Raw genomic sequence first — 12,350 nt, 5'->3', positions numbered from 1 at the left:
ATCCTCATATCTAGTCTTGTTCATATCATCATATCTGCCGTTATTCTTGATTCCGGTTTCTGAACTATATGTTAGTATGCTATATCTTTCTTTATTTGTATTTATGTAGAGGTTTTTTGGTTATTGTACTCCTGTTATGTTCCTGACTTGTTTCCCGATTATGTACAGTCTGTTTGTTTTGTCGACTTCGACGCCAATGCACTGGCTCCAAGTTGTTGATCCGTCATTTTGGGGCGGGTGGGCAAGTAGGCAGGGAGAGTGGTTTATAAGGACAGTTTTAGAGCTCACCTCTCCTTGAACCCCAACCCCCCCCCCCCCCCCCCGAACATGACATATATTTAAGACCTTTAATGTAGCCTTTCCAGCAGAAAACATTTGTAGGTACATTAGTAAGATTGCGAGGGGGGCTGGGAGACCAAAAAGCCTTTGTGAATACTAAAAGAAATGTTTAGGTTCCTAATCAGTATGTCCAATTATTTCTGAGAATTGCTCCAATAAACTATCATATAAATCAGAAAAAAATTACTTAATAGAAGACTACGCAGTGGAAAAGTTGAATAAGATAGCTGACTTTAAAAAACTTAAAAGGGACCTCATTTTTAGATATGTGGAACTATTTATTAGTTATATGGGTACTCCACCCCTAGACATCTTAACCCCTATCTTAAGATGTCTGATCGCTGGGGGTCCCACTGCTGGGAACCCGCGCAATCTATCCTGCAGCACCCTGTGTCATCTGCTGCATGGAGCGATCTTTGCTCTGTTTCTGATGACAGGCTAGTATAATAATGTCACGGCAGTAGCCACACCCCCATAGACTTGCATTCAAGGGGAGGGCCATGACATCATGAGGGGGCGGGCCGTGACGTCACAATACTCTGGCTCCTGTATCCCCCATCATCAGGCACGGAGCGAAGTTTGTCCTAGCAGCAGATGACACAGGGTGCTGCAGGAGACATCTTATCCCATTTGCTCAGAGTATCATGAGGTCACGACCCGCCACCACATGAAATCACAGCCCACTCCCCTCAATGCAAGTCTATGGCAGGGGTGGGGCTACCATCACACCCACTCATATAGACTTGTATTGAGCGGGCGGGGCCATGGCATCACAATACCCCAGCCCCTCTATTGCCCATCATCAGGCATGGAGCAAAGTTCGCTCTGTGCAGCAGATGACACGGTGCTGCAGGAGAGATTGCGGGGGTTTCCATCAGCAGGACCCCTGCGATCAGACATCTTATCCCCTATCCTTTGCATATGGGATAAGATGTCTAGGGGCGGAGTACCCCTATAACACATGTTCTTTCCATACTGCTAAAAAGTCAGTTAGGGATTGGAGTGGCACTGCTGGTATTTTACGTGCATGTAAACAAAATGCTATTAACTGGTTTTTCATAGTATAATAAGGAACAATGTTATCTTCAAAGGAAGATCATAACAGAGAGTAAAGAAAAGACCAAAGCATTATAACATACAACAAAGGAACATGAAGTTGCACTCACCCGGACAAATCTTCAGCGTGATGAAAGCTTTATTCCAAAAGGAAATGCTGCAAATACAGGAAAATACAAATCCATGGTGGGGAGCGAGAGTCGGTGAGACTCTCAGACGCGGGGCATACCACTGATAGGCTACTATTTTTGCGTCACTACGGACGCTTCTTCCGGCCCAGGTATACCTGGGCCGGAAGACGCGTTCATAGTGATGCGAAACTAGTAGCCTATCAGTGGTATGCCCCGTGTCTGAGTCTCACCGGCTCTCGCTCCCCACCATGGATTTATATTTTCCTGTATTTGCAGCATTTCCTTTGGAATAAAGCCTTCATCACGCTGAAGATTTGTCCAGGTGAGTGCGACTTCATGCTCCTTTATTGTAAGATATATTTCCGTAGCTCTTTGTACTTGGAAGTCAGCACCCTGGGATACAGCTATCTGCCAATTTATACCTGAAGCCAACAATAGCCAATAGGAGCCATCCTACGGGACTTTACGTGTTTGCAGAGTGGTGCCTGGTTTACTTCTTTACCGTCCAAAGTATTATAAGTTGATCAGTAAAATTCGCTACACTATAAGTGGCTAGATCCATATCTATATTTCTTAGAAAAAGAGAGATCTGGCTACTCTTGAACATTTCTTATTTCAAATAAAACTCAGAAGTAAGTATTGGAGAGGACATAGGAGGTGAAAAGGAATTATGTATGGAATAGTTCTGCATAAAATATAAAACTTTTGGAAGAAGGAGCCTTTTTACTACATTAAAGGTGTACTCTGGTGGAAAACAAATGACAAACAAATGTCTTCAAATCAACTGGTGCCAGAAAGTTAAACAGATTTGTAAATTACTTTTATTTAAAAATCTTAATCCTTCCAAAACTCACAGCTGCTGTATACTACAAAGGAAGTTGTGTAGTTCTTTTCAGTCTGACCACAGTGCTCTCTGCTGACACCTCTGTTCATGTCAGGAACTGTCCAGAGCAGAAGAGGTTTGCTATAGGGATTTGCTCCAGCTCTGGACAGCTCCTGACAGTTTTGAACCAAAGCCAGAAGTGTATTTAAAAGCAATGGGAAATACAAAGGAAGGACTTATACTTTCCCTTCCTCATGAATTTACATTAGACTTTGGCTCTAAAACTGCAGTGACAGTTTTCCAAAAAATGGCAGAAAAAATCAGTGTGGAAACATAGCCTAAGTTTCCATTTGTTTTTTTTTTCTGGCATTTTTTGGAAAACTGCCACTGCAGTTTTTGAGCCAAAGTCAGAAGTGGATCTGTGGTGTCCCGGCACCGGATTGCATCCGTTGCCTTGTGTTGAGGTCCCCAAAGTCAGAGTCCCTAGGTTTAGGTGGGGTCCTCATCCTTAGTTAGCTCTTTGTCACCCCTGTTGTAATTAAAATTATTTAAATTTAATGTATATATTTGTATAGTAAGTGTACTTACCTAGTTAGTGTTGCAGGACCTGCGGGTCATGTGATCGGGTGAAACTCTATGGTTTATGGTTCAAGGACCTTTGGGAGGAAGTCAGGTGATCACCCACCATGCTTTGTAACAGTGAGTGACCGCTGATTGGACCAATCCAAAATGGCTCAGCCCCTGCCCATATAAGGGAGCTGTAGCCATTAATCTGTCTCTTGTTCCTGTGCTGCCAAGCAGTAAGCATCTCTCTTGTTCCCGGGCTTTGATGAGAGAAGGATCTGCGCTGCTGTCATCAGTGAGTTTAGGCCTGAGCCTTGCGGCAACGGCTGATCATTACCAAACCGTGAGTGCATTAATCCCTAAGCACTCTGCAAGATCACCGGACCTTATCTATCCCCTAAATCCGGACGGATCTTCGCAATTAACCCTAAATTCAGAGACTTATAAAACAAGTCAAGGTCCGCAACAACTGCCAGTCACTGAAGTGTATAGAGACTGTATTGATGAGACTGTTACTGTTCATTGGATGTACCGCAAGCCTTTAAGTTAAGTTTATCCAAGTTCAAGTTCAGCTACCTTGTGGACCTTCAGTCATTATTTGCATGCACCTATCGTTACTGGGAAGAGCGGCGATAGGCCGGAGAATTACCTCAGCATACTAGCCCTCAGCCTGGCGTCACGAGTGATAGAGTTAACCTTAACCCCTGATATACTAAAGCAAAACCCTGACTACACTACCACTACCCCAGAGGCCTACCACAGATCCATAAGGGATGAAAAGTGTAAGTCCTTCATATATATGTCCTATTCCTTTTGAATACTCTTCTGGCTTTGGCTCAAAAACTGCAGTGGCAGTTTTCCAAAAAATGCCAGAAAAAACTTAGCCTTAGAGAAACAAACTTACAATGTAAGTCTATGGGATTATCACAGTCAGCCTCACTTATCTCCCCACTCATTCTAACAATTGGACATTGTGTGAACACTCAGACCCCAACCTATGAAAACTTTTTACATGAATCTAGGACATGTCAAAGGTTGTTTTGTTCTCTCTTTTCTTTTAAGTGATAGGTACACTTTAAATGTATTCAACTTTATCAACAGAAGATAATCAGAGAAACACACTGACACATACAAAGGAAAGTATGACTGTGGTATTCTTACCTCATAGAATAATGAGATATCACTGAAAAAAAAAAAAAAACTGTTTGTAATTTAAGCATTTCAAAGGCATTGATTACTTTATAACATGTTGTACAAGCATTTTTAGCATGGATTTGAAATACTATAAAGCCATGGTATGAAAGGATAGAGGGTAGGTGTATGATCACAGCGGGTCCATCTACTGGGGTCTTCCCACAATCTCGAGAATGTGACCCTGAGTCTCCTGTTGGTATAGAGCAGCGGTCACACTTGCTCACTGCTTTACTATTTATTGTCTATGAAGCAGCCAAAGATAGCAAAGTGTTATACGTGGCTGTCTCCAACAGCTCCTATATACAATGTATGGAATGGTAGAGTACAGTACATACATTGTAAGGGTAAACTCTGGACCCTGGCCCTGAAATTGCAGCAAACCCCAGCAGTAAGACCCCCAGACCCCGCAATCATGCGCTTTTCTCCAATCCTGTGAATAAGGGATGAGTGTTAATGGTGGGACGGCCCCTTTATGCAATATTTTGTAAGAGAATCTATGGCAGAAATTCAAGTATCACGCTGCAAAAAATAAAAAATTCAAACACATAAGGGTAGGTTCACATGTCTGTAAAATGTGCGCAATGTCCGCTCAGAAAACACAGGCAGACATTCTACACATTTAAAAGTCCTGGCGGGCACTAGGACTGCATGGAAATGTGCTGTCTCATAGACAAGTCTATTCTTTCTGCGGACTCCAGAATTGGGATTTCTGCGTCAAAAACATCTTCCACGAAAATTGCACCGTATGCAGAGTGCAGCAGACTCCCATTTAAATCAGTGGAACTCTCAGCGGAATGTTGGTGCGGAATATTTTGGCGGAATTCTGCACGGACATCCCGCTGTGTGAATATACCCTAAATAGATTTTAAGTCACAGAAATGTATTGCAACAAATCTTCTGCCTCTGAACATACCCTATCTCTGATCTTTTTTATTCCGCTATTTGTACCAAAAAAGTTTTTTTTTACGGCGTTCACTGTGCGGGATAATTTACATCATAGTTTTATAGTACACGTCATTACGGATGTGACAATACCTATTATGTATATGATTTGCGTTTTTGATCTATTTTGGTGATAATACAGGGCTTTTATTGGGAAAGGGGCATTTTTTTAAATATTTTTTTTATCCTTCATACTTCTATTGAAGAACTTTTTATTTTATTTTTTACACGTTATACTATGCTGCAATACATTTGTACTGCAACACAGTATAACCTGATGAGCTGCAGACACTACAGCCTGTGCGATCCAGCCTCTGGCTGGATCTCACAGGCTTCCGTAGCAGGCAGACAGGAGGTCATGATCTGACCTCCTGCTGCCATAGCAACCAACAGCGACCCGCGATTGTATTGCGGCGCCGCCGTTGGAGAACAGGGGGAGACTGCTCCCCCTGTCAACACCATAGATGCGTGCATCTATGGGGTTAATGCTGCCGGGACCGGCGCGATCGCAGCTTCGGCAGCTGCGGCGGGACTCCGGCTGTGATTGACAGCGGGTTCCCGTCGCCGATCTCCTGCGCTGCCCGCGGCAGTGCAGGAGATCGCTGTGACGTATGCATACGTCCAATTGCGCGAACGTGTCGGATGATTGGACGTATGCATACGTCCTATAGCGGGAAGGGGTTAATGACTTGAGTGACGTGCCACCAGGACTTCTTCCAGCTACATCTTCTCTGTAGAGTCTGACACCCGGACATCATTGGTTCCTCACTTTGTTAGCAGATCCTCTATATATAGACAATAATCATTATAACCCTGCCAGATACTGTTCCCCCTGAATATAATACTGGCACACACTGTACCCCTAAATAAAATACTGCCACACTCTGTGCTCTCTGAATATTATACAGTAGTCCCTCAAGTTACAATATTAATAGGCTCCAGGACAACCATTGTATGTTGAAACCATTGTATGTTGAGACCATAACTCTATGGAAACCTGGTAATTGGTTCTAAAGGCACCAAAATGTCATCCAAAAATAGGAAAAAGTGAGGATTAAAGAAAAATAAGTAGATATCTAATATAGATAAAGCAAATCCTTACATATAAAAGTAAGAAAGATCAGCTGGGAGCTGAAATCACTGTCTATGTCAGTGTTTCCCAAGCATGGAGCCTCCAGCTGTTCCAAAACTACAACTCCCAGCATGCCCGGACAGCCAAAGGCTGTCTGGGCATGCTGGGAGTTGTAGTTTTGCAACAGCTGGGGGCACCCTGCTTGGGAAACACTGGTCTATGTAGAGGACAGGAGCTTCTTCGGGGTCCTGTACAGTACACACAGTGTCCTAAAAAAGTAACATGGAGTCGCCCTTATCTGGTGTCCAGAGGAACAGGTAACCCTGGCAAAGGTAAATAGTACAAAACATGTCATACCTCCCTGTACTGTAGGAGGTGCTACCAGACACCAGTCAGTGCATACACTTCAGTAATACAGTGTTTTACCAGGGTTTTACCAGTGAATGCCCATTCTGATTGGTCGGTTCTTCTGGCCATTGACTCGTTTCACAGATCTGAACTGTCTTTACATTGTATGTTGAGTCTGGTTTCAACTTACAATGGTCCAAAAAAGACTATTGTATGTTGAAACTATTGTATGTTGAGGCCATTGTAAGTTGAGGGATCACTGTACTGCTACAAACTGTACCCCCTGAATATAATGCTATCGCTATCGCTTCTACACACTGACATGTTTCGCACAACCACATATATCTGTAAGGCAAGGTTCACACTGCGGAATCTCCAGACGGAAAATTTCCACCCGGAGATTCCGAGTGCGGCCAGCACCGACTGAATCAGTCGGCACTAGAACCGCACGGACATTGCCGTCCCCAATAGACGGCTATGTCTTCCGCAAGTGGATCTGCCTGAAGAATGAGCACCGCCATTCTTCAGGTGGAAATTTGAAAGCAAATTTTTCGTTCACAAATTCTGCTTCCAAAATTCAGAAGTGTGAATTGGTGAACAGAAAACCCATTGGCTCGCATGTACATTTTAGTAAGCACAATTTCTGTCTGCAATTTCAAAGCGGAATTGCAGGCAGAAATTCTGTCGCGAGGACCTCGCCTAAGGCTAGGTTCACACTGCGGAATCTCCAGGCAGAAATTTCGCCCGGAGATTCTGAGTGCGGCCAGCGCTGACTGAATCAGTCGGCGCCAGGACAGTGCGGACTGCAGTCTCCAATAGACTGCGGATTTCCGCCTGAAGAAAGAGCAACGTCATTCTTCAGGCGGAAATTTCCAAGCAGATTTTCCGTTCACAAATTCCGCTTCACAAATTCCGAAGTGTGAATTTGTGAACGGAAACCCATTCACTACACTGTTCATTTTATGAAGCGGAATTTCTGCCTGCAATTTCAAAGCGGAATTGCAGGCGGAAATTCCGTAGCGTGTACCTAGCCTAAGACTTGTTGTTGTTGTGCCAAAGGCTATCCGGGCATGCTGGGAGTTGTAGTTTTGAAACAGCTGAAGACACCCTGGGGTGCACACTGCTTTAGTCAATTGCATTGCTGGGGGCAAGTGAGTGGATTCTGGGTGAATTTAGGACCATGACAGGATGTAAACATGGCCTGAACAGTCTTTGCCTCAAAAGCTTACAATCTATATGGTCACATCTATAGCAAGAAAAACCAGTTCCCTCCATCCCTCACGGTCAGTGCCCCCTGCATTTATATTAGCAGCTGCTGGCGTCATGTTACAGATTCCTGGCTTTTCCTCCCCTTTCCATTAACACAATCCCATCCCCCCTCGGCAGGAGATGGATGTCCTCCCCTTAGATTTCCCTCATGCAGTCCCCGGAATATCTTGGTCTGGTGCCTCCTCTTTGTGACGCTGCTCTGACTCCTCCCGCCATAATCATATTATTATTGTTGTCACTACCTGCGGTTTGTTAGTACGGGGCGGACCACACAGAGGACTGCAGCTGTGGACGGAGGAGTGATCTGGCTGCACGCTACAGGCTTCTATTACATTGGGCTTCATTCACACGATCCGGATCCCACAGGTGCGATGTATGGAGTGATGTTGTAGTAGCGACTTCTGTGCATGTTGTTTGATATTGTTTAGACTATAGGGAGAATGTCATTTTATAGCATGTGACTGGATTACACCAGGTTGTAGTTCTATTGGATCCTTGGGTGAAAATTGTAAAAACCAATTTTATTTATTTTTAAATATATATTCTTTTAAATAAATATTTATAATCTAAGCATAAACACTCATAAGTTGTAAATCAGTGTTTCCCAACCAGGGTGCCTCCAGCTGTTGCAAAACTACAACTCCCAGGATGCCTGGACAGCCGAAGGCTGTCCAGGCATCCTGGGAGTTGTAGTTTTGCAACAGCTGGAGGCACCCTGGTTGGGAAACACTGTTGTAAATGGTGGCTTAGCATCCCGTTCTAAATAATGGTGTATTAGAGCTGATAAATGTCTGTTTTATTCTTATGGTTCACTCACATGGGGCAGTATATTGTGCCAAGGCATCCTGGGAGTTGTAGTTTTGCAACAGCTGGAGGCACCCTGGTTGGGAAACACTGTTGTAAATAGTGGCTTAGCATCCCGTCCTAAATAATGGTGTATTAGAGCTGATAAATGTCTGTTTTATTCTTATGGTTCACTCACATGGGGCAGTATATTGTGCCAAGGCATCCTGGGAGTTGTAGTTTTGCAACAGCTGGAGGCACCCTGTTTGGGAAACACTGTTGTTAATAGTGGCTTAGCATCCCGTTCTAAATAATGGTGTATTAGAGCTGATAAATGTCTGTTTTATTCTTATGGTTCACTCACATGGGGCAGTATATTGTGCCATATTTTCACGTGTGGCTTCTGTGTTGGCGCAGTTTTTAAATTGCAACCAAAAGCCCTTTTTTTTCCCCCTGTACTATGTAATGGTTGTGTGGTGTTGCAGATAATGGTACTGAAAAACCGTGTAAGCTGCTATCTGTTTGAAAATATGGCCAATTTTCTTAAAGGGGTACTCCAGTGGAAAACTTTTAATTTTTTTAATCATCTGGTGCCAGAAAGTTAAACAGATTTGTAAATTACTTTCTATTAAAAAATCTTAATCCTTCCAGTACTTCTTAGCTGCTGAATACTAGAGAGGAAATTCTTTTTTCTTTTTGGAACACAGTGCTTTCTGCTGACATCTCTGTCCATTTTAGGAACTGTCCAGAGCAGCAGATGTTTTCTATGGGGATTTTCTCCTACTATGGACAATGGTGTCAGCAGAGAGCACTGTGGTCATGATGTCATCAGAGAGCTCTGCGTTCCAAAAAGAAAAGCATTTCCTCTGTAGTATTCAGCAGCGAAGTACTCGATGGGTTAATTTTTTTTTTTTTTTTTTTTTTTTTTTTTTTTTTTTTAAATAGAAGTAGTTTACAAATCTGTTTAACTCTCTGTCACCAGTTGAGTTAAAAAAGAAGAAAAAATTATTTACACTGGAGTTCCCCTTTAAAGAGGTATTATGGGTTGTCCCCTTTTTTTTTTTCTCAATGGCTTGGTACTGCTCCAATGTGTTCAGGAGGAGCGGCTGACCAGAAGTCCCGAACTGGGAGCTGCTGGAGCCCTGGGTGGGTCAGTTTTGTTCTATCAGTTTATAGGTGATATCATCACACATCGCAAATTTGTTCCAAAAACCGTAGGCAACGTAAAATCAGTTATGTACGTATGTGAGTGTGGTTGTTTCTGCATCCTGCACATGGGTTACTGCAAGCCACACTCTGATAAATGGGACTCTCAGTAAAGTCTGCAACAAATCTACTACCTGTGTACAAGAGGTATCCATAGCCACTGAGACAGGGAGATGGTGTGAAGGCTCTTAGCCAAACAGAGCTCCAATCTTTTTATAAAAAAAAAAAAAAAAAAAAATATATATATATATAATTATGTCAGCAACCCAGCCTCCTGACCAGACCACCATCACGAGTGCTTTCTGCTTTCACACAGAGCTAAAATGTTGCAGATTTTCTAAATGAACTTCAAAGAAGACAAAATCTGCTCCAAATCTCCAGCGTTTCAGTCCTAAGTGAAAACACCTGTAAAGAGGTATTCCAACTTATTAAAACTACAGCTCGCTAGGGCTGTAAAATAACAAAACTCCCCTCGCCCAGTCCAGCGCCAGCACTCCGTGTCGCCCAATGTTTCCTTACCCTGATGTTGCCTTTCCTGCTCTGGTGATGACGTCTCTGATCCAGTCCGGCTTCAGCCACTGGTTGTAAATGATTTAGAATGTCGTCATTATCGGCTTAAGTAAACACAAGTATCGGGGTAAAATGGAGTGCTGGACTGGGCAAAGTGAGTTTAGTTTACAGCCCCACCGGCCAGCAGTTTAGTTTTTAAATAAAGTGATATTCCCATTAAAGTACATCTGCAGCGAAAAAACTCATCCCCCTATCCGCAGGATAGGGGATAAGTTTCTGATTGTGGGGGGTCCGACTGCTGGGACCCCTGCGATCTCCGGTACGGGCCCCGGCATTGCCACGCTGCGTGCCAGCTAATGCGCGTAGCGTTGACCTCACTGGCGCCCCCCTCCATACAGCTCTATGGGAGAGGCGGGGGGGGGGGGGGGGGACAATTATTTATTTTTCACATCAGATTTCCTTTAATCTCCCTCTGGGTTACTAGCCTCTTGGCTGGTTCTCTTTATCTTCACAAGCCCAGTACCATCTTTTGGCCTTATAGAGCAGTGGGTTAGGGCCCATTCACACTTTTCAGAGTGGAATTCAGCTGTTAAAAATACAGTGCAACAGACTTTTCACAGTGGAAATTCCGGATCTCCGACTCTGTACACTGAAATAATTACTATATTATTATGGTGGAATCCACTTGGAATGCATTGCTGTTTATGGAGACGTCACATTCCTGAGTGGTCCTAGGTTGTTGCCTGCTGCCATGGAGTCTACGCCTGGGTGGAGACATCTTGGCTTGGATGGACCCTTAGTATAATCTATGAAGTTCTGCCCTTTATCACCTTCCAAATGTCCTGTCTCCAGTCTGGCCGGATATTCCTTTATTGAAGCCACCCAGCAAGAATAATTTTACAACCCCTTTCCTCATCAAATGTTTAAAGACAAGTGAACTGAAAGGGGTATTCCAGGATTTTTTTTATTTGACTATGCTACAGGGGCTGTAAAGTTAGTGTAGTTCATAATATAGTGTCTGTATCTGTGTGACGGTTTTCCCACAATTCTTGTGATTTATTTTTTATTTTTTCCACCCCAATATTTATTTTTAACAGCATACAAAGACTGTTGTCTCAGATTTTTCCCAGGTTGCAATGTGGCCGAGACCTGACTCCCTAGTCAGCTGATGACAGGGAGCCTGTCTGCTTCAATGGGTGTAGGGATCAATCTGAAACTAATGCAACAGCTGTAGGCACCCTGATTGAAAACCACAGGTCTTTTGAATTGATGCAGCTCATTTATGTTTCAATGGGTGGGGTGGCTGATGTGTGGGAGGGAGGAAAATGGAATTATGGGATTTGCAGTAAAACAAAAAAAAAAAAATACTCAACTCTAAAAACTAGCCACAGTGTTATGATCTCACAACATAGCCATTTAGCCCCAATACAAGCGCAGATCCTTCCTAAGCATGTCCATTACTGTCTGCCAGGTATGTACTAAAATCGCCTTATGGTGGATAACCCCTTTAAATGGGCACTGTCACCAACTTTATTTTTTGATATGTTGTAGTACTTATGTACTACAACATATCTCTAATATACTTTTATTATATTTTTTTTCATTAAAAAGGTTTAATTTACATTTAAAACCAGCTACTGAAAAAGGACTGATTTTGGAGTGGCAATCAGTCCTTTTTCAGTTAGGTTGCACTCGCTCCCTGCCTGTCAATCAGACAGGCGGGAGCGAGCGCATTGGCTCCCCGGCCACTGGCTGGGAGGCCACTCCTCCCGCACATCGCCACCGCCACCTCCTTGCCGCCGCTGTCCCTGCACGCCCGCTGCCGGACTCTGCAGTAACTGCAAGTGTAATGAGGGAACGGGCTAGTGCCGTAGGGGGGGCGGCTAGCAAAAAATAAAAATAAAAAAAATAGGATGGTGGGAGCTACCCTTTTAAGTAATTTGCTCTGTATATGTGAAAAGATCAGAAAAGATCAAACACTTCATAAAGAGTAAACTATAAATGATCCATCATTACAGCAGTCACGTGTTTTTTATTTTTAGTTAGAATGATCTGACTGTTCAGAGTACATGGGCTTCAGTTTTGCGTATAGATAAATGCATTTTTTACTTGT

At 43.4% G+C, this 12,350-nt stretch overlaps 1 protein-coding gene and 1 long non-coding RNA gene across 4 annotated transcripts in view; one reads left to right on the top strand and one right to left on the bottom strand.

The window, feature by feature from the left end:
* LOC130361607 (uncharacterized) overlaps positions 1–8,109 on the bottom strand; it is a 134,731-nt gene extending 126,622 nt beyond the window's left edge. The window contains exons 1-2 of the long non-coding RNA XR_008891078.1: positions 7,981–8,109; positions 4,075–4,096 (exon numbers count right to left, since the gene is read on the bottom strand). This is a non-coding gene — a long non-coding RNA (uncharacterized LOC130361607). The remainder of the gene's footprint in view (positions 1–4,074; positions 4,097–7,980) is intronic.
* The window catches only part of LOC130361606 (phospholipid scramblase 2-like), a 45,466-nt gene continuing 36,284 nt past the window's right edge, over positions 3,169–12,350 (top strand). Inside the window, exon 1 of one of the 3 annotated variants that reach the window (XM_056564824.1) lies at positions 3,169–3,208. The gene's annotated coding sequence lies outside the window, so the exon portion shown is untranslated. Of the gene's footprint in view, positions 3,209–3,232; positions 3,257–7,825; positions 8,105–12,350 lie in introns of those variants that run through there. The other 2 variants (XM_056564825.1, XM_056564823.1) reach the window with 2 other exon arrangements.

The sequence above is a fragment of the Hyla sarda genome, chromosome 3 (genome assembly GCF_029499605.1).
Source record: "Hyla sarda isolate aHylSar1 chromosome 3, aHylSar1.hap1, whole genome shotgun sequence".
NCBI lineage: Eukaryota > Metazoa > Chordata > Amphibia > Anura > Hylidae > Hyla > Hyla sarda.
This window is presented reverse-complemented; position numbering and strand designations above follow the sequence as displayed.